Source organism: Bos grunniens, chromosome 15 (assembly GCF_055505025.1).
Source record: "Bos grunniens cultivar Pamir isolate PY7600 chromosome 15, Bosgru_T2T1.0, whole genome shotgun sequence".
Lineage (NCBI taxonomy): Eukaryota > Metazoa > Chordata > Mammalia > Artiodactyla > Bovidae > Bos > Bos grunniens.
In genome coordinates this window covers 38,248,725-38,275,035 of record NC_141179.1, presented here as the reverse complement: position 1 = coordinate 38,275,035, position 26,311 = coordinate 38,248,725, and the positions used below count along the sequence as shown (strand labels likewise).

Sequence of the window (26,311 nt, the reverse complement as noted above, 5' to 3'; positions counted from 1 at the left end):
CAGTTTTCTTGCCTGGAGAATTCCATGGACAGAGAAGCTAATAAATAATAGAACTATATAAGGCTCTGATTTTGATCTCTAAGTTCATCTTATCATGTAGACATGTTATGTGATGTAAAGATCTCATTTTTTAAATAGTCTATAATTTTTGTTTTGCTTTCCACTTGGTCTCGCAAGTTAAGAGCATTTCTATCTTCAAAATAGCTTTAAGAATTATACATCAGTTTTGCACTGAGGTTAGCTAAAATGATTTCTATAATTTTTTTTACTTGGGAAACTTATTGAGATTTTTTTCTGTGATTCTTTCTTTAAAAATATTTGTTAAATAATAGAAAAATTTTTTCCCTGAGGTAAAAATATTTCTATGTCTCTAGCTATAAATCTATGGATGTGAAATTAATATGATTCATGATTGTAGTTGATCTTGAAAAGACTAAGAGAGGGCAATGAAATTTCCAAGTACTATTGTTTCTTTTTTTGTGTGTGAACTACTCCTTGCATTCTAAAATCTTTTAGTTTGTATAATTTTTTCTGACCATTATAAACAACTTAAATAAGGTTTAAATATAAATTATATACTTTATATAATTTCAGTGAGTTTTATCAAGAATATGCCATATAAACCACGAAAAATACAGAATATCTCCATCATCCCAGCATGTTCTCTATGCCACTTTTGAAATCAATATTTTCCAAATCACTCCCTCACACAATCACTAATGTGATTCATTTTTCAATGTAAATTCATTTTTCAATAGATATATGATATGTACTCTCTTTTATCTAGCTTCTTTCAGTCAGCATCATGTTTGGGAGATTTTTTTTTATTGTTGCATATATCAATATATAATTATGTGGGGGATTATTAGGTATTAATTTCAAAGGATTGGGGAGAAAGAAGTAAGTAGAACTTCAATGTATACCAAAGATTTATTGTTGGACAGACACATGTATAGCTTCTAACTTTAGTTACTATGCATGACACATGAACATCCATGCACAAATATTTCTATGAAAAGCTGAAGTCATTTCTCTTAGATAAATAGCTAGAACTTATGTGGTAAATGTCTATACAACTAAACTGACTATGCCTGTTTACAAATGGCTCTGTCATTTTACACTTCCAGCATAAATTTCAGGTCATTTAACTTGTTCCATACAACCTTGATGATGATTGGTATTTTCAGCCTTTATAATTTTAACCATTCTTACGATACTGTAACAGTGCCTCATTATAGATTTTGATTATTTCCCTAATTAACAGTGATAATTGAGTATCTTGGCCATTTATTTATATTCTTTTGTAAAGTTCCTATTCCAATGTTTTGTCCATTTTTAATTTGACACCTCATCTTCTTACTATTAAGTTGTAAAGGTCTTAATATACTCTAGATACAAGTCCTGCTTCCTTTGGGGACACTATTTCACTTATGTGCTTACATTTTTCTCACTCTTGAATCACTTCTTTTGTTGGAAGCTAGATGCCATGAATCAAGGGTGTTCAAGTAGGCTGTGGAGGAGTCTGTATGTCAAGGATGCAGGCCTCTGACCAATAGCCAGCGAAGAATGGAGGTCTGTCAACAACCAAATGAGTGAGTTTAGAAGTGGATTCTTTAGCTCCCATTGAGACTGGATATGACTGCAGACCTAGCTGAGAGCAAGACAACTTGAGCCAGAACCACCCAGCTGAGCCTCTCCCATATAACCTACCCTCAGATTATGTGAGGTATTAATTTTTTGTTCTTCAAAGCTGTTAAGTTTTGAGATAATTTGTTCCACAGCAATAGATTACTAATATCCATCCAAACTATGATAACTTAATCCAGTTTTAGGATTGGATCAAGGTTTGGAAAGGTGTCTGAATATTCCTGTAACAGTTGCTGCATGTGATTGACAGAGCTAACAAATGCCTTGCCTTTGTCTCCTGTAGGGCCCTGAGCCAAGTACTATAAATCTGGGCCTCATCTCTCCTATTGACTTGCCAGGACAATGATGAGATTAATTGTTTCCATGAAAAGAACTCTAGGAACTTCCTGGAGAGCTTGGCTCATGTGTAGATCTTGAAAAACTGTAAAAGTAGTTTCTTGCCTATTTAAACATAGCCAACAGTGACCAAGTCCTACACAAAACTTCGAACATAGTCCCCAAAGCTATGTATGAAGTGGCACCTGATTATTTTTGTTTCAGTCTCATTTCTCACCATGCTCTCTTTCCCAATCTGAACTCCAATTACATGACATTCTTTCAGTTTGTCAGAATCTGCATGTTCTATCACAGGGCCCTTCCACATGCTATTTCCTTGTTCCAAAGTTCCTGTATCTTCTCTGTTCCTAGTTAATTCTTACTCATCTCCTAGATCTCATTTAAGTGTTGCTTCCTTAGAGGAGCCTGTCCAGACAACCACTCTGAGTCTAGGTTATATTTCTTTCTTATTTGATTTCAAAGAGCATACATACCTTTCCTTAGCTCATCATTTCAGGTTTAGTTTATGAATTTATTAGTGTGAATACTTGACTACTATCTAGTGCCTTAGTTATAAGTTCCATTCATACAGAAACTGCATCCATTTTGCTCCCCCTGTAACACAGAATAGAGTATAATAGGTACTGAGTAAGTGTTTGTGAAAGGAAGAAAAATGGCAATTAAAACCCATTTTGGCCAAAGCAATCTTAAGAAAGAAAAACAAAGACGGGGGTTTCACGTGCCCTGATTTCAAACTATGCTATAAAACTACAGTAAATAAAACTGCCTGGTACTGGCACAAAAACATACACTTAGATCAGTGGAACAAAAGAGAGTCCAGAAATAATCCCATGCTTTTGTAATCAATTAACAACAAAGGAGCCAAGAATATACAGTGGGGTAAAAGAAAATCTCTTTAATAAATAGTGTTCAAACAACTGGACAGACACATGCAAAAGAATGAAACTGGACTACTTTCTCACTCTATATACAAAATAAACTCAAAATGTATTAAAGACTTAATGTAAGATCTGAAACCATAAGACTCCTAAAAGAAATCATAGGAGGTAAGCTCCATAACATCAGTTTTAGTGATATTTTTTGGGATCCATTTCCTCAGTCAAGGAAAATAGAAGCAAAAATAAACACATGGTACTACAATAAACTAGAAACCTTTGCACACAAAGGAAACTATCAACAAAACAAAAAGACAAACTACTGAATGGGAGAAGATAGTTGCAAATAATATATATCTGATGAGGGGTTAATATATAAAATACATAAAAACCTCACACAGACTAGTATCAAAAAGATAAACAAACCAATTAATAAATGGCAGAGATCCTGAATTATTCTTCCAAAGAAGACATACAGATGGCCAAAAGACACATGAAAAGATGTTCAATATAACTAATAGACAGGGAAATGAAAACCCAAACCATAATGATTTATCACCTCACAATTGTCAGAAGTGACTTAGCATGCACATGCACAAAAAGACAACAAATAACAAGGATGTGGAGAAAAGGTAACCTTTCTATACTGTGGAAGCTATGTAAATTGGTGCAGTCACTAAGGAAAACAGTATGGTGGTTTCTAAAATAATTAAAAATAATCAGTGCTGCAATGAACATTGGGGTACACGTGTCTCTTTCAATTCTGGTTTCCTCAGTACACATGTACACCCGTGGCAGATTCATGTTGATGTATGGCAAAACCAATACAATATTGTAAAGTAAAAAAATAAATGAATAAAATAATTAAAAATACACAATCCAGCAATTTCACTTATGGATATTTATCTGAAGTAAGCAAAAACACTAATTTGAAAAGATACATGCACTCTTATGTTCATTATTTATTTACAACAGCCAAGAAACAGAAAGAACCAACTGCTCATCAATAGATGAATGAAGATGGTTATAATAGACAATAGAATAAAACTCAGCCATAAAAAAGAATGGAATCATGCCATTTGTGACAGCATGGATGTAGCTAGAGGGTATTATGCTAAGTGAAATAAGTTGGGTGGAGAAAGTCAAATACTATATGATTTCACTTATACATAGAATCTAAAAAACAAATGAACAAACAAAACAAAACAGAAACAGACTCATAGATACAGAGAACAAATAGGTGGTTGCCAAAGGGGAGGCTATGGGATGGGTTGGGCAAAATAGGTGAAGGGGATTAAGAGGTACAACTTCCAGTTAAAAAATAAATGTCACAGGTAAGTAATGCACAGCATAGGGAATACAGTAATATTGTAATAACTTTGTATGGTGACAGATGGTTAGTAGACATCATGGTGATCAGTTAGTAATCCCTCCTATGTAAATGTCAAATCATTATGTTGTATACCTGAAACTAATATGATATTGTATGTCCACTATACTTAAATTTTTAAAAAGGTGATAAAATAATTGCAAAGAAAAGGAATCCATTTTAATAAATGGTACCCTCTGAGTAGCACAAGGACTATGTTCTAGTCAAATCCAGAGAGAAAGCTTTCCTGTAATGTGGTATCAAACCACATCTCTGAAAGTGAACAGCATTCTGCCATAAGAACAAAGCAACCACAAAAGTAAGAAATAATGAGAACCTACATAAGTTCACAAGTCATTGGCTCCAGATCTAGTCCATTATTTCTTCTCTGTAAATGAGAACATTAGTCCTTCTATCTGGATATAGGAAGTTCCTGAAGATCACGTAAAGAATGATAGGAGCTTCAAAATTAAACAGGAAATGAGTTTATAAGATGGCAGCTGAATGCCAAACAGATCTGATGAGATAGCCAGATCCCTCCCAAGCATAGCTGATGAAGACCACCTTTGCTGGAGAGCTACCTACTCAACCACTCATAACTAGAATTCTGGACATGGCAAAATACCCAACAGCCACAGCTTAGGATTTGAAAGGGAGAAAAGGTGATGCCAAGGTAGGACAGGATCACTAGGCTATTTGTCCTTTGTTGTCTTGAAAGTTGGGCCCAGGACAAGACCCATCAATGCAAAGGAAATTCCATAAAACACTAGAGAAACCAGAAGGCACTGTCACATACACTACATCTGGGGTGCTGCCAAAGAATGCTGGGCCTGTCTGTTAGGGAGCTATGTAATCTTGTGAGGTGGTGCTGAGTTCAGATGATTTCCAGGAGTAATGAAATAATTCAGCCTCATTCAAATTTAAATGTTGAAGCCCTAAACCCTAAGTGATGGTGTCTATAGATGGGTTCTTTGGGAAATAATTAGGTTTAGAAGAGGTCATGAATGTGGGCCTTCATACTGGGATAAGTATGTCTTTTATAAAGACACCAGAGAGTTGTCTGCACTACCCTTACCCCCTTTCTGTGCCATGTGAGCACACAATGAGAACATGACTGTCTGTAAACCAGGGTGAGAGACCTCACAAGAACTTGATCATGCTAGCACCCTGATGTCCAATTTCCAGTCTATAGAAATTTAAGAAAGTCTATAAAATACAGACAATAGAAATATAAAAAAAAAAATGTCTGTTTAAATAACCCAACCTATGGTATTGTGTCATGGCAGGGTGCAACTAAGATAGTGGCAGTGACGAATAGAAAATACACAGTTCCTACCCTCATTGGTGAATGAATATAGAAGTTTGATATCAAACATTAACATTAAACATGAGTAATAGAGTGTACAGTGCAGCACAGGTATATGTAACAAACATTTAGCCTTGGCAGGAACTAGGGAAAAAGCTACTTTAAGAAATAAACTTTGAGATCTGAAAATTGAAAAGCAGTGGGAGAACATTAAAGGGTTTTGAGGCATAGAGACCAGGGATACAGCCATAACATCAGGTTGGTAAAAAAGTAATCTCAGCTTTGGACCATGAATTTTAAATCATTAAAACTAGGCTCAAACCCGTCTATATTAATCAAAATACGAACCATTACAACCAACACATTGTTTTGCTTAAGAGAAATAAATTTGTTTATTCCTGTAGCATAAAAATCCATGCTTCGGGATTCAATGAACTCTTAGAAAGCATTTTCAACCTCCCGCTGCTTGTGCAAACATTTTCCCTGCAAAAAGTCATCGAATGCCTGAAGAAGTGGTAGTTAGTTGGTGACAGGTCAGGTGACTATAGCATATGAGGCAAAATTTGTAGCCCAATTCGTTCAACTTTTGAAGTGTTGGTTGTATAATGTGTGGTTGGGCATTGTCCTGTTGAAGAATTGGGCCCTGTGTGTTGACCAACGCTGGCTGCAGATGAAGTGCATTTCATCAATTTTCTGAGCATACTTCTTAGATGTAGAGGTTTCCCTGGGATTCAGAAAGCTGTTGTGGATCAGACCAGCACAGCAAACAGGGACCACGATCTGTTTCTGGTGCAAGTTCGGCTTTATATTGCCAGTTGTCATATAAAATCCTCTTTGCATCGAACATCACAATCCGATCAAGAAATGGTTTGTTGTTGTACAGTAAAAGAAAAGACGACACTTTAAAATAATGATTTTTTTTTTCGGTCAGCTCATAAGGTACCCACTTATCAAACTTTTTCACCTTTCCAATTTGCTTCAAATGCCAAATGACCATAGAATGGTCAATGATGAAGTCTTCGGCAACTTCTCATGTAGTTGTAAGAAGATCAGCTTTGATGATTCTCTCACTTGGTTGTTGTCAACTTCTGATGGCCGTCCACTGCACTTCTCATCTTCAAGGCTCTCATCTCTTTGGCAAAATTTCTTGAACAACCACTGCTCTGTACATTCATGAGCAGTTCCTGAACCAAATGCATTGTTGATGTTGTGAGTTTTCTCTGCTGGTTTACAACCAACCCATTTTGAACTCAAATAAGAAAATTGCTTGAAATTGTTTTTTGTCTAAAATCATTTCCCTAGTCTAAAATAAGTATAAACAGCAATAAGTCATTAGCAAAAAAAACATAAAGTGAGAAATGAACATTAAAATGATGAATAACATAACCACATTTAAGAATGTACTCCAGTATCAAATTGCAGAGTTCAACAATATAAAACCACAATTACTTTTGTACCAACCTAATATCAGTGGGATGATATTAGATGATATTAGATATTAGATGAAAGATGAATTAGATATTAGATGATATTAGAGCCTGCTCAAACCAGCTCATGCAAGTCATGGTTTGCATCTCTTCCCAACTTTGTGTTCAGTGATATCTCATTGGTAGCTTGAAAGTAGACATGTTGGGAGGATTTACACAGTGGAATTTTTTAAGTGCAACAAATCAGACCTTTCTCCCCTCACCTCCCAAATCACAGAACTACCAATTGTTAAATATTAACCACACACAACTGTAAAGCATGCTTAAGAAATAGGGAGTAAAATCAGAGACAAGAGTAGAAGATAAAGTGGAAAGAAATGAGGTCAATATTAAACCTTCAGAAATGGTGTGTAACCATCAGTATCTCAAAAAAAAAATAACTTAGTTTTTATAAATAAGGGTGAGAATCACTGGGTAAGATTTAGAGGGCCTTGTAAGCTATGGTAAGAGGTTAATTATTAGATTATGATCAAAGGGGGCAGGGAATCTGAGAAGATGGCAGAGTAGGAAGATTTAGAATTAAAAGATTAAAGTCACCATACATTCAGAGTGAGTCTCCTCAATGTGGTACATTTCTATTTAAGATTGCTTTTAAAATGAATGCATAAAACTTGAGTACTGGTTGCCATCGTTTCAAGACATATAAGAGAAAATTGAATTCACAGACTTCATAAATTTAGGTGTCACTTGAAGTGACTGTGACTGTCATTTCTCATAAGCATTTTTAAAATTCAGCTTTTTTTTTTTTTTTGAGCACATGTCTCCAAATCATAAGGTAAGATAGTGGAAAAATAAGATTCTATTTATAAATAAGCTATTCAAACAATTTTCTACAACCTTCCAGTAAGTACAGGAGATAAGTCTCCTCCCACTTCCTAAAAAGTTACAGTATTTTGACAATTCATACCAACTTTAAGACTTTGTCAAAGTTGAAAAATATCTAAGACAATGGGCTGTTTCACAACTAAGAGAAAGAGCAAGTAGCTTAAAGGGTTAACATGTTAAGACTTCAGTTGAAAGCTACCTAAGGCAGATTTAGGCAAACAATGTCTTCAATTCATACAACGCTTTTAGTTTTTACTCCTTTCTCCTTTTGCTCTGTTCCTCTTGCACATAATTCAGTTTAATCCTATTCTATCTAGAGTAAAAGGGCCCTCTTTGTAAAGTGCTATGGTTTCCCCACACAGTTGTACCAGCAATAAAACTGGTTCAGTTCAGTTCAGTTGCTCAGTCGTGTGCGACTCTTTGCAACCCCATGAATCACAGCACGCCAGGCCTCCCTGTCCATCACCAACTCCCGGAGTCCACTCAGACTCACGTCCATCAAGTCAGTGATGCCATCCAGTCATCTCATCCTCTGTCGTCCCCTTCTCCTCCTGCCCCCAATCCCTCCCAGCATCAGAGTCTTTTCCAATGAGTCAACTCTTTGCATGAGGTGGCCAAAGTACTGGAGTTTCAGCTTTAGCATCATTCCTTCCAAAGAAATCCCAGGGCTGATCTCCTTCAGAATGGACTGGTTGGATCTCCTTGCAGTCCAAGGGACTCTCAAGAGTCTTCTCCAACACCACAGTTCAAAAGCATCAATTCTTGGGCGCTCAGCCTTCTTCACAGTCCAACTCTCACATCCATACATGACCACAGGAAAAACCATAGCCTTGACTAGATGGACCTTTGTTGGCAAAGTAATGTCTCTGCTTTTCAATATGCTATCTAGGTTGGTTATAACCTTCCTACCAAGGAGTAAGCGTCTTTTAATTTCATGGCGGCAGGCACCATCTGCAGTGATTTTGGAGCCCAAAAAATAAAGTCTGACACTGTTTCCACTGTTTCCCCATTTATTTCCCATGAAGTGATGGGACCGGATGACATGATCTTCATTTTCTGAATGTTGAGGTTTAAGCCAACTTATTCACTCTCCTCTTTCACTTTCATCAAGAGGCTTTTTAGTTCCTCTTCACTTTCTGCCATAAGGGTGGTGTCATTTGCATATCTGAGGTTATTGATATTTCTCCGGGCAATATTGATTCCAGCTTGTGTTTCTTCCAGCCCAGTGCTTCTCATGATGTACTCTGCATGTAAGTTAAATAAGCAGGGTGACAATATACAGCCTTAGCGCATTCCTTTTCCTATTTGGAACCAGTCTGTTGTTCCATGTCCAGTTCTAACTGTTGCTTCCTGACCTGCATACAGATTTCTCAAGAGGCAGGTCAGGTGGTCTGGTATTCCATAAAACTGGTTACTTATATCAAATTCTTATCCATTGTACCAGATCTGCCTATGCCAGAAGACAGTTTCCAACACATTTATAATTTGTAATCTATTATGAGACTTAAAATACCCACTTTCCCATAGTAAATACAGAATTCCTTTCAGTTCAAATATCTATGTATGAAAAACAATTTCCTATTCTGCATAACACCATTTCACATAACTGGTTGTAAAACACTGTGTACTTTGTAGTCCTAATAAATTGCTCTGTAATTAACAACCAAGAACATTTGAGTAGCACTTAACTGTGTTCAGTTACTATTACCACCATTATGCATATCAGGAAAAATTAAGATTCAGACAAGTAAAGGTCAAGTTTTGTCTGATGAAACAAGGACTCAGCCTCTGTTCCTGTGCTTTCACAACTTCTGATTTCTCTGTAATACTGATGATGCTTCATACCAACACACCAGAGATCAAATATGAAAAATCAAAACCATGGAAATACACTCGAGAACTGGAGGATGGAAAACAAAATATAAGAATTATATATATTTAAGTCCAGCTTCCCTGTTGCGATATAAACCATTATTGAACTGCAGAAACCTAGAATAATTCTTGTAAAAACCTGTTTAAATACGGATTCAAGCCCAAACCTAAAACACCACAATTGCCAAATAGCTCTGCGGTACTTTTCCTTCAAAACACATAAAATTTGTGGTCGATCGTCAGATTAATTTTTCTTCTTCTCTCACTAGACTGCACCTAAAATCGGCCTGTGACTGCTTTCTTCACTTCTTCATCCCCAGCACCTGGTACAGTCTAGCTGGTAGTTTCTTTTAACAGAATGGATTCAAAAGAAAACAAGTGAGCTGCATCAGGGAATGTTCTGGAAACTTCTGCTTTCTCGAGGTCTGGACACTTTTCCAAAGGCAAGCTAGCATTCTGGCCTTTCCCCTGCTTGTTCGCAGCTGTGTGGCGGCCCGCAAGTCACTCAGCAGGTCTGTACAGCTGTTTCCTCCTCAGTTTAATGGGAAGGACCGGAGGACCTGCCCCCTGACGTCTGCACTGCAAGGGAGGTTGGCCCTCCCGCCCGCGAAGGCTCCGAGTTTGCTGCGGGGACTCTCCGGTCTCCTGGCAGACAGGATAGCAGTGGTACTCCCTCACTGATCTTCACTCATTAATTCATTCGCTCTTTCACAGTCATTTCCCGAGGCCTTCACCTGCGCTCTCTCCTCCTCACAGCAGACGCCTAGACCAGCCGTTCTCAAATGCAGACAGCCAAAGACATCTTATTAACTGTTAACTCAGTTCTTTCTAGGACGCCTGGTTTCTCCAGAAATTGTTGGCGGAAGGTAACCTTCACAGGGAATGCCGCTCATTATACTCGAGAAGCCTGGCGTTGAGTCGGCGCCCGGAGGAAAGCTCCCGTCAAGCCCGACGGGGCAACTGGCGGGCCTGGGACCTCACTGCGCAGGCGCGGGAGCAGCAGCTTGGCGCCGTCAGCTGCAAAGAAAATCCCCGCGCAGGCGTGATTCCGCAGGCATTAGGTGGGTCAGGCTCGCGGCTGGCTGGGCTTCTCACAGCTGCCTCGCGGAGTTAAGGACCTCGCCCCCCACCCCGACCCAGGAAGCGGGTCTCTCTCCATGCCACTGGCACACGTAGAGGAGTCCCGACAGCTCGCGCCCACAAGCGTCAGCCTACCCAGGAGGAAGGCCCTGGCCTTCTCTGCCCGAGGCTGGTCAGGCTGTACCTCATGATACACCTGGCTCTGCTTTTTCGCGTAGACATAGGGGAGCTCGGCCAGACGGCCAGCAAGTAGATGTTGCTGATAAATGGTAGCGCCGACTAGCCATGCTGGCGAACCCCCAGCGCAAAGAATAGCAGAAAGAGTGCTGCCAAGGACCTCCGCGAAAGCCTCAGTCTGTGAGGTTCCCACCTGGCCCTGGCCTGAAGCTGTGAAGTCCTGCAGTATCCCGTTGGCCCGCAGAACTGGAGGTCCCGCTCCACCTACATGACATTGGCTGGCTGAGCCTAGGGCCCTCCGGCCCAGTTTCTCCCCACGTTTCCGAGCTCAGAGTCTGCTGTGCAGAGGGCGTGTGGTTCTCTGGGTCTGGGTGCAGTTCTAGGCAAGCCACAGCTGGTTGGGCACTGATGGTGGTGGTGGTGGTGGTTTAGTCGCAAAGTCGTGTCCGACTCTTGCAATCCCATGGACTGTAGCCCGCCAGGCTCTTCTGCCCATGGGATTTTCCAGGCAAGAATTCTGGAGTGGATTGCCATTTCCTTCTCCAGGGGATCTTCCCGACCCAGGAATTGAACCTGGGTCTCCTGCATTGCAGGCAGATTCTTTACCGACTGAGCTATGAGGGAAGCCCTGGGCACTGATCCTGGAGGCCTTTTCAGGAGTGTTGACGCTTGAGCCTGGAACACAACAGCACCGCCTCCCTCACAGGGCCGGGCGCATCTTGCGTCCCTAGCGGTCAGCGGTTTCTGTGGGTATCCTTTTAGGAACCAGGTCTGCTTATTTCAGCCTGGAAGAGTGGGACGGCGATTATCAGCACTGTGGTCTTTAGCTCAGCGGGATAATCTTTAGACTCTCCGTTAAAGAATTGAACCATCAATGTAAAAAGAAAACAATCATATTATTTTACCTCCTTGTCTGATTTTTCCTCCTTATGGTATGAGGCATTTTTGTTTGTGACGCTTTAACAGTTGTGATGATTGTGAGATATTTATGTGATTCACTGAGGCTACCTTTCTTATCACTTTCTGGTCTTCTAGGAAAATAGAAAAAAAATAGTATGAGAAGTCATTGCTAAACTTAGTCCTCAATGTCTAACCAAAGGTCAGTGGAGGTGGCCCAGGATGGATATTGGCATTGCCGGCACAGCACAGTGATTCAGAGGCACCAGGAGTGGAATGATAACACCTACTGGATATCTGAGGTCAGCCCTGTCAGCCTTCCCCAACATCATCCTGCTGGTGTCTGGCTGGCTGCAGATGTTACCCAGTATGGTACTTGATTCAGGAGTGGCCCCCTTCTATCATTTATTTTCAAAAAGGATTAATTTCCATTCTAAAAATATTCTCCCGTAAAGTAAGAAGCAATTCTGTTTGGCATTTCCCCCCTGCCTAACTAAGAAGAGGAGAACTGAAGCCTTGAGGGCAGCCTGACTCACTAACAGCACTGATGAGAGGCTTCATCCCCACCCCCACTGCCCCTTAGGGACAGTGTGTGTGGGAGGTCTTCAGGACTCACTGAGAGTCTCTCAGAACACAGATCTTTCCTTGTCATCATTTTCATCATTTATTGTGTTCCTTCAGCACTCAGCAACGAGAAATCACTCTTTTTGTCTGCCCTTCCAACATTTGCTCCTAGAGTGATAGAAAACAACCAATATTGTGTTTCTGGATTTTTTCAGGTTCGAGAGGTTCTGGTAGAACAGGAAATGGAGGATTTCATTGTTTCATGGCAGAGATCCTGTCTTCAGTATGCTGGGCAGAATGTGAAAACCCTGCACGTGGCTCTGGCATTTTTGTGTGCAGACAGGTAAAGGTTTCAATCGGACTGCTGTGTTCCAGCAAAAGCCTCTCTCCCTCTTGGGCCTTGGGAGTCTCCCTCCAGGATTCATTCTGAGGATTTCCTGCCAATTCTTGAATGCCTGCTCCCCTGGCCTGGGCCCTGGGTGCCCTCCCAACAACCTCCCTCCCCCAGCACACAATGATGAAAAAGGCACAATTTCATTAGTGCACTCAGTTACTGTTTCATCAGAATGGAAGGGAGTGAGAGTCAAGGAAGTGCCTAGAACCTGAGGCAAAAGAAGAAAAATCAACAATACTGATGTTGGGTCATTAAAAATTTGATATTTTGTTCATCATGGAATTTTGCATTAATTTTGATTTTCAAGTGTTACATTAAAATACCTTAATTACTGAGCTTTTTGATGCCCACTTAAATTTTGCTCATAAGGTGAATGCCTTACAAGCCTTACCTTATTTCTGACCCTGAGATGTAGGGTACCCAAATGATCTGATTACAAAGTGATACATAGGAAGTTGGTTTGTTCATTTGATTTTTCATGCGTTCCTGGGAGCCAACACCAAGGTGACTGGCAGAGCACTGGAGCCCCTGGGTGAGATTTAAGAAGCTTCATGAAACTCTCCTTTACCACTAAAAAAGGTACCCCCCTCCTTTGCCTGAAATCTTTGCCAATTAATTTATAAGTTAAACATTCTCTAAAACAAGTTGAATTGGAAAATGCAAACCCTGATGGCAGAAGGATAAAGTGTTACAAAGTTCTTAAAACTGTACTTTTAATGTGAATATGTTTTTTCCAACATTTTCTTAGAGGCAGGACAGAATGGAAGGCATGATGATTCTGATTTGTTGGAGTTTTTAGCATGGTCATGTTGATGGTGGTAGGTGTGGAAATTTAAGAAAGGGATACAGAAAGAAAAAAAGAGATTTTCAGTGAGAAACTTCTTTGCCTTCTCAAAAGCCGTAGAGAGGTTACACTTCATCCAGGAATCATTCATACTGTTTCTTGGGGATGCTCAGCCAATCACCCTCAGCCACTGCCTTTCCTCCAGCACTCTACTGGACCATCTTCTAATCTTGACATCTTCTGTTTCATTCCTTGTATTTAAAGAGATTACAAGTCTTAAGTGGATGGATAAACACTTAGTGACCATCTTGTTGAAGACCCTCTTCCAAGCATGGTATCTGAGACTAAGTGGAAATGTAATTCTCTGTTCAAGATCACACAAGACAGCACCAATAGAACCAGACACATGCTCTGGACTTGACACATATTTCTCCAGTCATTCATCACAGAATTATTGAGCACCTCCTAGATTAGATGCTGGAGATGTAATGGTGAGCAAAACCAGTCATGGTCCTCACTCTCCTGGGATTTAGTCTGTTGCAGGGGGGATGAGTACATCAATCAAATAATCACAAATAGATATATCATTACAAGCAGTTAAGTTTTATGATGTAAAGAAACAGTTCTATAAGCCTGAATAACAAGAAATGTGGTAAGTGTTGGGATCAGAAATTGCTGTCTGTGTCATAGAACCAGTTTATAACCAAGGACTTATTATCTCTATGATGTTCACAGCAAGTTTTACTGATATATTTCTCAAGTTATTGGTCTTATATGGGACATTGTGTTCCAAGTAGAAAGGGAAAGGAAAGTGGATAAAACAAAATTCATTCTTTAAAGTCTTTAAGGATACACTTAGAAATAAGGTGTTATCAACTATCTGAGCATTCCTTGGCCCAGTCAAATTGACATAGAAGATTAACCATCACATTGCATTATTGCCAGATCACTAAGTAAAATTTGCATTTGGGTACCTTGCTTCCTGAATTTGTCAGCTCCCCAAATACAGGTGTCATCGTTCTCTCTGATAATATCCTATATACCTCAAGCTGGCAACCACTTCATTTTCTTTCTATTTTCTTTCACAGTAGGTCCTTTCATAGAAAGCTTTTGGCTCTCTACAGAAAAATTATGATCTCTGTACAATTTGAAACAGTTTAGTTAATTAGAGATCTTCAAATCCTGCCAAGATAGAGGAAAGGCCAGGCTTAAAAAAACAGTGTCTTGCTTGCACATGGATCAATCCAAAAGCTGTATTTAAACCTAAGTTCCTAAATACAGTTTTTCAGTAAATATTTTCCCAGGAGAAATGAACACTTTGAAGAAAAGGCATTTTAGCAGCATGATAATTGTGATTTATAATGAGAAATATATATTTGGCATTTGGCCTTTGTCCTTTTTTCAGCACAGAAGTAGTAAAACCCTAGGAATTTCCTAAGCAAAGAGAATGATAAAGATGTCTTTTGTTATATTAATGTAACTTTGGTGTGCTCCCAAAGATGCCAGCTGGTTGCCAGGAGCCAGCCACAGGATTAGAGGTTGGAACTTTCAGTCCCACTCCCTGACCTTCTGGCAGGAAAGTGGGGCTAAATTTGAATTTAATCACCAATGGCCAATGATTTAATCAATCATGCCTGTGTAACAAGCCCTCCATAAAAATCCAAAAAAGATGGGGTTCAGAGAGCTTCCATGTTGTCAAATATATAGGGATACAGGGAGAGTAGCATGACTGGAGAATCGTGGAAACTTCATGCCCTTTCCCACATACCTTGCCCCATGCATCTCTTTCTTCTGGCTGTTTCGAAGTATATCCTTCAGTCAGTACAGTTTAGTTCAGTCGCTCATCATGTCTGACTCTTTGCGACTCCGTGGACTGCAGCACGCCAGGCCTCCCTGTCCATCACCAACTCCAGGAATTTATCCAAACTCATGTCCATTGAGTTGGTGATGCCATCCAACCATCTCATCCTCCGTCATCCCCTTCTCCTCCTGCCCTCAATCTTTCCCTGAATCAAGGTCTTTTCAAATGAGTCAGCTCTTCGCATCAGGTGGCCAAAGTATTGGAGTTTCAGTTTCAACATCAGTCCTTCCAGTGAACACCCAGGATGGATCTCCTTTAGGATGGACTGGTTGGATCTCCTTGCAGTTCAAGGGACTCTCAAGAGTCTTATCCAACACCATAGTACAAAAGCATCAATTCTTCAGTGCTCGGCTATCTTTACAGTCCAATTTTCACATCCATACATGACTACTGGAAAAGCCATAGCCTTGACTAGACGGACCTTTGTTGGCAAAGTAATGTCTTTGCCTTTAATATGCTGTTTAGGTTGGTCATAACTTTTCTTCCGAGGAGTAAGCGTCTTTTTATTCCGTGGCTGCAATCACCATCTTCAGTGATTTTGGAGCCCCCCAAAATGAAGTCAGCCACTGTTTCCACTGTTTCTCCATCTATTTGCCATGAAATGATGGGACTGGATGCCATGACCTTAGTTTTCTGAATGTGGAGCTTTAAGCCCACTTTTTCACTCTCCTCTTTCACTTTCATCAAGAGGCTTTTGAGTTCCTCTTCACTTTCTGCCATAAGGGTGGTATCATCTGCATATCTGAGGTTATTGATATTTCTCCCGGCAATCTTGATTCCAGCTTGCACTTCATCCAGCCCAGCGTTTCTCATGATGTACTCTGCATATAAGTTAAATAAGCAGGGTGACAAAATACAGCCTTGACGTACTCCTTTTCCTATTTGAAACCAGTCTGTTGTTCCATGTCTAGTTCTAACTGTTGCTTCCTGACCTGCATACAGGTTTCTCAAGAGGCAGGTGGTCTGGTATTCCCATCTCTTTCAGAATTTTCCACAGTTTCTTGTGATCCACACAGTCAAAGGCTTTGGCATAGTCAATAAAGCAGAAGTAGATGTTTTTCTGGAACTCTCTTGCTTTTTTGATGATCCAGCAGATGTTGGCAACTTGATCTCTGGTTTCTCTGCCTTTTCTAAATCTAGCTTGAACATCTGGAAGTTCACAGTTCATGTATTGCTGAAGCCTGGCTTTGAGAATCTTGAGCATTATTTTGCTAGCGTGTGCTGCTGCTGCTGCTGCTGCTAAGTTGCTTCAGTCGTGTCCAACTCTGTGCTACCCCAGAGACAGAAGCCTACCAGGCTCCTCCGTCCCTGGGATTCTCCAGGCAAGAACACTGGAGTGGGTTGCCATTTCCTTCTCCAATGCGTGAAAGTGAAAAGTGAAAGTGAAGTCGCTCAGTCATGTCCAACTCTGTGCTACCCCAGAGACAGAAGCCTACCAGGCTCCTCCGTCCCTGGGATTCTCCAGGCAAGAACACTGGAGTGGGTTGCCATTTCCTTCTCCAATGCGTGAAAGTGAAAAGTGAAAGTGAAGTCACTCAGTCGTGTCCAACTCTTCGTGACCCCATGGACTGCAGCCTACCAGGCTCCTCCGTCCATGGGAATTTCCAGGCAAGAGTACTGGAGTGGGGTGCCATTGCCTTTTGTGTTGCTAGCTTGTGAGATGAGTGCAATCGTGCAGTAGTTTGAGCATTCTTTGGCATTGCCTTTCTTAGGGACTGGAATGAAAACTGACCTTTTCCAGTCCCATGGCCACTGCTGAGTTTTCCAAATTTGCTGGAAATGACCTTAATTCTAGTTAATAAAATGTTTTTCTAAGTTTTGTGAGCCACTCTATCAATCAGACTCTAGGAAGAAGGTCATGGGGACCTTGGATCCGTAAGAAGCCAGGTGACAACCTGGACTTGTAGTTGGTGTCTGAATTGTGTGTGGAAGAGCACCGTCTTGTGAGACTGAACACTTAACCTAGGATCTGATGCTGTCTCCAGGTAGATAATACCAGAATTGAGTTGAATTGTAGGACATCCAGCTAGTGTTGGAGAATTGCTTGGTGGGGTGGTAACCCCCTCTCCCATTGCCCCAACCGAAGTTGATGATCAAAATCAGAGATTTCTTTATTTTTTAATTATTTTTTATTAGAGTATAGATGATTTACAACGTTGTGTTAGCTTCTGCTGTACAGCACAGTGAACCAGTTATACATACATATATATATATATATACACACACACACACACACACATATATATATATCCACTCTTTTTTAGATCTATTCCCGTCTAGGGAATTTGCCATCTAAATCTTGCCATCAGGACTGAAGCTTGCATTGCTCCAGGTCACTGTGTATATGTGGCTGATAACTCCCAGATGAGTCTTAGAAAAGAATGGCTCTCACACAAAGAGGGTTGCTGTGTTCAAGATCTGAATCCTTCCCTGGGAATAATTCTCATTCAATGTATGGTTGAGGACAGAACTAGCTATATAATTTGCAAGTCCCAATGAAAATGAACATGTTTAAAACCTTGTTTAATGAAACAAGTGTTTAATGAAAACACTTTAAATGAACCTTGTTTAAAAATTAAGAAGGTAACATAAAAAATTAAAAATAATTTTTAAAAATTTTAAAAATTGAGAAAGTGACAAATGACTGTGACAACTGATAATTAAACTGAGACATGGGGCTCTTCTGAATGTGGGGGGCCTGTGTGATTGCATGGGTCATATGCCATCAAAACTGCACTAGTCCAGGAAGGTAGAAAGACCCAGGCTGTTTGTCTAGAGGAGGTACAAATCTGAAGTCCTGACCCAGCTTTCAGGAGGTCAGGGAAAAGTGGAAGCCTTCCTTGTCATTTCAACTTTCCTCTCTGCCCAAAACCCTTTTTACACTCCCTGACAGCTGTAGATCTAGAAGTACACCCTTGTACACTTTCTGCATGCAAATATCCAACTCAGCTTCCCCAGGGAACCCAAAATAGTATATTATTGTTAAAGGAGACAAAAACAAATGGGATTAAACTCAGGGAAAAAATACAGTAATTGTGTAAAACATTTTTCTCCTTTCTGAATTTTAGTAATATGTTTATATGACATTTAAAACCAAACAATTTTACATTAAAAAAATGATACTTCTTGTTGCATACGCCTAATAATTGAAAGCAGGGGTTTAAGCAGATATTTTGTTCACTAGTGTTCATAGCAGCATTATTCACAAAAGCCAAAAAGTGGAAACAACCCAAGTGTCCATCAACAGATGAACAGATAAATGAAATGTGTATGTGCACACAGTGGAATAGATTCAGTTTTTTAAAAAGAGTGAAATTCTGTCACAAGCTACAATGTTGACAGATTTTGAGGACATTGTGCTAAATGAAGTGTCATACACAAAATGACAAATATTGTATGATTCTATCAATATGCTGTATGTATCCAGAATAGGCAAATTTATAGACACAGAAAGTATAATAGAGGTTATCAAGAGCTGGAGAGAGGAAGGAAAGGGGAGTTATTATCTAATGGACACAGAGTTTCCATTTTGGATGACAAATTTTGGAAATGGATAGTGGTGATGGTTACTTAACATTGTGAATAAACTACATGCCACTGAACTGTACAATTAAAAATGGTTAAAATGGTAATTTAAAAGAAAGTTCTATTCCTGTTTAGGATCTAGAAAGCAACCAGAGTGTCACTCCAACGATGAGAAAAAGCTGGTTAATTTCTAAATCATAATTTTTAAAATTTATTTTTTAATTAGAGTATAATTGCTTTACAGTGTTGTGTTAGCTTCTGCTGTACAACACATGAATCAGATATATATATATATATATATATATATATATACACACACATATACACACACACACACACACACACGTCACCACCTTCTTGAGCCTCCCTCCCAACCCTCCCAAATCATAATTTTTTGAACCCACTGAAGAGCTGGAGTCACAAGGCGAGCCAGGTGTACTGAATCAAAACTGACAAACACCTCCAAAAACAAATGGATCTGGATCACATGAACTGTTTGAACTTGGATGAAGAAGTGGTACTTGCAAAAGCTGGTAAGTAGACCTGGGTCAGGTTGAGCAAGTGAGACATTCTCCTGTAGTGCCAAATTTAACACAGTGACAAAAACTGAGAAAGCAACGTATACATTGGTTAATGAAGTATTTTAAAAAACAAAAATTATTGTAAAAATCTGTGATGAACAAAGTATCAGCATTTTAAATGAAGGCATGATGGGACCTGGCACTTACATGAACCTGCCTTGCTCACCTCACCCTATTCTTTGCCCTGTCAAATCTCATCTTTACTCAAAATTTAGATGTTTTATCATGGATTTTTTCACATCAGTTTTTATCTTTATATATATTATATTAAAATATTTGCCTTGGGTCCTGAGATTTTTGGCACCCCTTTTAGTTTTGCAATGGAGGCAAGTGCCTCATTTGCCTCACCCTATTCCTGGCTTCCAGGACATCTCTATCTGGAAATTGATTTTGTTCGCCAAATAAAATTAGGCAAGTCAATGTCCCAGTAGTTTGCTTTCTCAACTAAACAGAGATCAAACAGAAAATGCAAATGTGCTCAGGATTTACTCTTGATTGGGGATTGTATGAGATGGTGATAACAAAGCGTTTCTGTTATTTTGTTTCAGTATTTTAGTGTGATAAAGTACACGTAACAAAATTCATCATCTTAACCATATTACATTTAAATGTACCATCTTATGTTTTTAAGTATATAGTTCAGTGGTATTAAATATATTTGTTCTTTTAAAAATGAAAGTGTTAGCCACTCAGTCATGTCTTACTCTTTGTGACCTCATGGACTGTAGCCTGCCAGGTTCCCCTGTCTATGGAATTCTCCAGGCAAGAATACTGAGGTGGATAGCCATCCCTTCTTTAGGGGAACTTCCTGACCCAGTGATTGAAACCATGTCTCCTGCATTGTAGGCAGATTCTTTACTGAGTGAGCCATCAGGGAAACCCAAATATATTCATAACTTTGCACAAACATTACTCTTTTCATCTTGTAAAATTGAAACTCTGTGCCCATTAAACTGTAACTGCATTCTTACCAGACTCTGGCAACCACTGTTCTACTTTCTGTCTCTGTTTTTGACTATTCTAAGAATTGCATATAAAGGAAATCATATTTGATTTGGAGGGACTGGCTTATTTCACTTGACGTAATGTCCTCAAGGTTCAGCTTTATCTTTGCTATAGCATGTATCAGAATTTCCTTCCTTTTTAAAGGCTGAATAATATTCCATTGTATGTTTGTACCACATTTTGCTCACTCGTTCATCCATTGAACACTTGGCTTATTTACATATTTTAGCTACTGTGAATAATGAACATAGGTGTACAAAAATTTCTATAAGATATTGTCTTCAATTTGGAAATATACACAGTAGTAGAATTGCTGGATCATATAGTAATTCTATTTTAATTTTTGAAGAAACACCTTACTGTTTTCCAGTGGTTGTATCATTTTATGTTCCTGCCAATAGTGCATAAGATTTCCAGTTTCTCCAAACAGTGCTCACCAACACTGTTATTTTTTTAAAAAATTTTATATAGTAGCTATCCTAATGTGATGTGATATCTTACTGTGCTTTTGATTTGCCTTTCCCTACAATTAGCGATGTTGAACATCTTTTCACGTGCTTATTGGCCACTTGTGTATCTTTGAAGAAATGTTTATTCAAGGCCCTTGTACATTTTTAAATCAGGTTATTTTTGTGTTGTTCGGTTTTAGGTAATCTTTTTATATTCTGGATGTTAATCATTTATCAGATATATGATTTGCAAATACTCTCCCATTTGGTGGGTTGCCTTTTTACTTTGTTCAGTTCAGTGCAGTTGCTCAGTTGTGTCCGACTCTTTGCGACCCCATGAATTGCAGCACGCCAGGCCTCCCTGTCCATCACCAATACTCAGGCTAACATCCATCGAGTCAGTGATGTCATCCAGCCATCTCATCCTCTGTCGTCCCCTTCTCCTCCTGCCCCCAATCCCTCCCAGCATCAGAGTCTTTTCCAGTGAGTCAACTCTTCGCATGAGGTGGCCAAAGTACTGGAGTTTCAGCTTTAGCATCATTCCTTCCAAAGAAATCCCAGGGCTGATCTCCTTCAGAATGGACTGGTTGGATCTCCTTGCAGTTCAAGGGACTCTCAAGAGTCTTCTCCAACACCACAGTTCAAAAGCATCAGTTCTTCGTCGCTCAGCCTTCTTCACAGTCCAACTCTCGCATCCATACATGACCACAGGAAAAACCATAGCCTTGACCAGACGCACCTTTGTTGGCAAAGTAATGTCTCTGCTTTTCAATATGCTATCTAGGTTGGTTATAACTTTCCTTCCAAGGAGTAAGCGTCTTTTAATTTCATAGCTGCAGTCACCATCTGCAGTGATTTCGGAGCCCAAAAAAATAAAGTCTGACACTGTTTCCACTGTTTCCCTATCTATTTCCCATGAAGTGATGGGACCGGATGCCATGATCTTGGTTTTCTGAATGTTGAGCTTTAAGCCAACTTTTTCACTCTCCACTTTCACTTTCATCAAGAGGCTTTTTAGTTCCTCTTCACTTTCTGCCATAAGGGTGGTGTCATCTGCATATCTGAGGTTATTGATATTTCTCCCGGCAATCTTGATTCCAACTTGTGTTTCTTCCAGTCCAGAGTTTCTCATGATGTACTTTGTTAGTATTGTCTTTTGATGCGCAAAATTAAAAAAAACTTTCATCCAGTCCAACTTGTCTATTTTTTCCTTTGTTTTTTGGGGTTTTGATGTCATATCCCAGAAATCATTGCCATGAAGATTTTGCCCTATGTTTTCTTCTAAGAGTTTTATAGTTTGTTGTGTGCTTAGTTGCTTAGCCATGTTCGACTCTTTACGACCATGTGGACTGTAGCCCACCAGGCCCCTCTGTCCATGGGGATTCTCCAGGCAAGAATACTGGAGTGGATTGCCATGCCCTCCTCCAAGAGATCTTCCCAACCCAGGGATCAAACCCAGGTCTCCCATATTACAGGCAAATTCTTAACTGTCTGAGCTACCAGGGAAGCCTAAGAATAGTGGAGTGGGTAGCCTATCCTTTCTCCAGGGGATCTTCCTGGCCCAGGAATTGAATCAGGGTCTCCTGCATTGAAGGTGGATTCTTTACCAGCTGAGCTATAGTTTTAGGTCTTAAAATTTGATCTTTGATTTTTTAAAATAAATGTTTGTATATGGTGTCAGGTAAGCGTCCAGCTTCATTCTTTTACATGTGGATTTTCAGTTCCCCCAATGCCATTGATAAAAAGACAGCCCTTTACCCATTGACTATCTTTGTACCTTTGTCAGCAAATATCTGATCATAAGTGTGAGGGATTATTTCTGAGTTTTCTTTTCAGTTGGTCTATATGTCTGTCTTTATAATGATATCACTTTTTTTGTTTTAATTACTGTAGCTTTGTGGTGAATTTTCAAATCAGGAAATGTGAATCCTCCAGTTTTGTTCTTCTTTTCCAAGAATGTTTTGGCCATTCAGGGTCCTTTGAGGTGCCATGTGAATTTTAGAATGGATTTTTTATCTCTGCAAAAAACATACTTAGAATTTTGGTAGAGATTGCATTGAATCTGTAGATTGGTTATGTTACTGAATTGGTCGCTAAGCATGGACTAAGACCCCTTGCTTCAGGTGGGGAGGTTCTTTTTCTCCTAAGATTCCCACAGTTAATAACAAAACTAATGTTGAGATTGTAACAGCACAAGTTTATTCAGTGGTCAAAGAATTAAAAAGTGGGAATCAAGTTCTCAGCCCTGTTCCAGTGGAAACACCATATATATATACCTTGATGCTCCATAGTCATAGGAGGGTCAAGGTAAAAAGGAGGGATTCAGAAAGAGTGGGAAGAGTATTGTCCATGAACAGGGGTGTGGTTTGGACCCAGAATATAACACTTCCTTCAGCCCTTGTATTGGGTTTCAGGTTTTTGTCATGGCAATTGTCAACTGTCTGGACACTGGTGGGTGTGTCATTTAGCATGCTAATGTATTACAATAAGTGTATAATAAGGCTCGGGCCTACTGGAGGTCACATCTTCCACCATCTTGGGTCTAGTTTGTTCCTACTGGTTTTATTTTTCTCTTTGCAGCTTAGATAAGAGCAACTGGTTTCCATTTGAGGGAAGGTCAAGGGTATGATTCTGGGGCAACAGCCTTGGTAACAGTTGGCTGGCCTTGACATCTTAACAATATTAAGTCTTCTAATACATGAACATGGAATGTGTTTCTATTTCTTTATAACTTTTACAGTTTCTTTCAGCAGTGTTTTGTATTTCTGTTGTACAAGTCTTTCACCTCCTTAGTTAATTTGTAAATATTTTATTCTTATTGATTCTCTTATAGATGGAACTTTTTAAATTGCAATTACCTTTTCAGATTATTAGTGTATAGAAATGCAACTAGTTTTTGTGTGCAGACTTTATAGCCTACTACTCTGTTGAACTTATTTACTAGCTCCAACAGTTTTTCTTTTAATCTTTAGAGTGTTCTATATATGTAATCATATCATCTATGAACAGACATAATTTTACTTTCTCATTTCCAATTTGAATGTCTTTTCTTTTTCTTGCCTAATTGCGCTGATTAGAATTTCTAGTACATTGTTGAATAAATGTGGTGAAAGCAGGCATCCTTGCCTAGTTCTTGACTTAGAGGAAAAAAAAGCTTTCAGTCTTTCATCATTGAGTATTATTGGGCTCTACCCCAAGGGCCTGCAAGCTTTATACTTGCCCAGCCTCAAGACTGAAGAAAGAGCCTGAAGTCAGTGACAGAGACATCTATGGTTTAATGGATAGGGGTAATCTTACACATCTGAAGCAAGTCCTGGAGTGACACCCCACTGTATGTGCCCAGAAGGCAGGCAGGATGTGGCAGTAGTCTTTGCTCCCTAGGGAAGAGGGAGGTTTTCAGTTATAGGGGGAATTGATGTCAGGGTTACCAGGGAAAGCAGCAGAGGGGCATACCCCTTTGGTATACTATCATAGTGGAGATAGTTCTGATCTGAAGATTGTTGTTGTTGTGAAAGTCGCTCAGTAGTGTCCGACTCTTTGCAACCCCATGGACTGTACAGTTGGTGGAATTCTCCAGGCCAGAATGCTGGAGTGGGTAGCTTTTCCCTTCTCCAGGGGATCTTCCCAACCCAGGAATCGAACCAGGGTCTCCTGCATTGCAGGCGGATTCTTTACCAACTGAGCTATTAGAATAGTCATTTAGCTGGGCCATGGGCAAGTGTATAGTAGTGATAGTGAAGTCACTCAGTTGTGTCTGACTCTTTGCGACCCCATGGACTGTAGCCTACCAGGCTTCTCTGTCCATGGGATTCTCCAGGCAAGAATACTGGAGTGGGTTACCATTTCCTTCTCTAGGGGATCTTCCCGACCAAGGGATCGAACCCGGGTCTCCCGCATTGGAGGCAGACTCTTTAACCTCTGTAGGCATTTCTAATTGGACTCTATGATTAAGACGGGAAGGTCAGGTAACTAGGTGAGTCAAAGACTGGTCCAGCAGGAGATGTACAGAGATAGAGAGAACAGCCAAAGTGATGCCCTGATCCTACAGGTATGTTTGCTGTCAGTTTTTCATTATGGCTTTTATTATGTTGAGCTATTTTCTGTCTATTTCTAATTTACTGTTTTCATCATGAAAGTACATTGAATTTCATGTAATGCCTTTTCTACATTAGTTGAAGATCATGAGGAGTTTCTACCCTTTGCTCTGTTAATGTGGTGTATTACACTGATCAGTTTTTGTATGTTGAACTATTATTGAATTCTGGTAATAAATCCATTTTGTTATTGTGTGTAATCCTTTTAATATGCTGAATTCAGTTTCCTGAAATTTTACTGAGGATTTTTGCATGAATGTTCATAAAGAATATTGGTCTGTAGGTTTTTGCTGTTGTTGTTTTAGTGTCTTTTCCTGATTTTGCTATCAGGGTAATGCTGGAGTCATAAAATGAGTAGGAAGTGTTCCTTCCTCTTCAATTTGGTGGAAATGTTTGATAAGAAATGATATTAATTCTTTAAATATTTGGTAGAAGTCACCAGGTAGAAGTCATCAGGATCAGGGCTTTTTATTTAGTTGGGAGATATTTGCTGATTGATCAGTCTTCATTGTTACAGGTTTGTTTACATTTTCTATTTATTTATGACTTAGTTTTGGTAGAATTATGCCATCACCATGGCAGAATAACAGTTTTCTACCATCTTTCCTCCAGAGAACACTGATTTAGACAATCACCCATGGGTGAGAAGGATGTTGTGGACATCCAAGAATCCATTGGATGAGTTTGTGCATACCATTTGGGGGAAAAAAAATCGGAGCCTGCATGCACTGAAGATTAGTGTAACATTTTTACTTATATCATTCTTCTCCCAAGGCAGCACAGTTCAGCAAGAGATAACTTCTTGGCCTATGATTTCTCCCTTGGGGGAAAGTGAGAGTGTTTAATTATGTGCTTGGCTTCCCCAGCTTTGTGGGATGCTGCCAGAGTGACTCACTTCTTTCTAATCCATCCAGAGTACTGTGGCAGTCAGGCAATTTGGGGGTGGGGAGCAGGTGGGAGAGCAGCTGATAGGGCTAATTAGTAGCATGAGTGCATATGAAAATATACATCACACTGATAAAGGTATCAACTAAATTCAGAATACTCTAATACTAAAACATGATGTCTTAATCACTTAACTCCAGTAAAAAACTAAAGGACAAAAGTATTAACAATATCTGTAATAATTTATTAATCAGTATGCTGCTGCTGCTGCTAAGTCGCTTCAGTTGTGTCCGACTCT

General features: G+C 39.6%; 1 long non-coding RNA gene across 3 annotated transcripts in view; it reads left to right on the top strand.

Moving 5' to 3' along the window:
* The first annotated feature begins 917 nt into the window (after window positions 1-917).
* Window positions 918-26,311, top strand: part of LOC147357687 (uncharacterized) — a 45,608-nt gene continuing 20,214 nt past the window's right edge. Inside the window, exons 1-4 of one of the 3 annotated variants that reach the window (XR_015141527.1) lie at window positions 918-11,226; window positions 12,074-12,173; window positions 12,651-12,778; window positions 13,323-13,408. This is a non-coding gene — a long non-coding RNA (uncharacterized LOC147357687). Of the gene's footprint in view, window positions 11,227-12,009; window positions 12,174-12,650; window positions 13,108-13,322; window positions 13,409-26,311 lie in introns of those variants that run through there. The other 2 variants (XR_015141525.1, XR_015141526.1) reach the window with 2 other exon arrangements.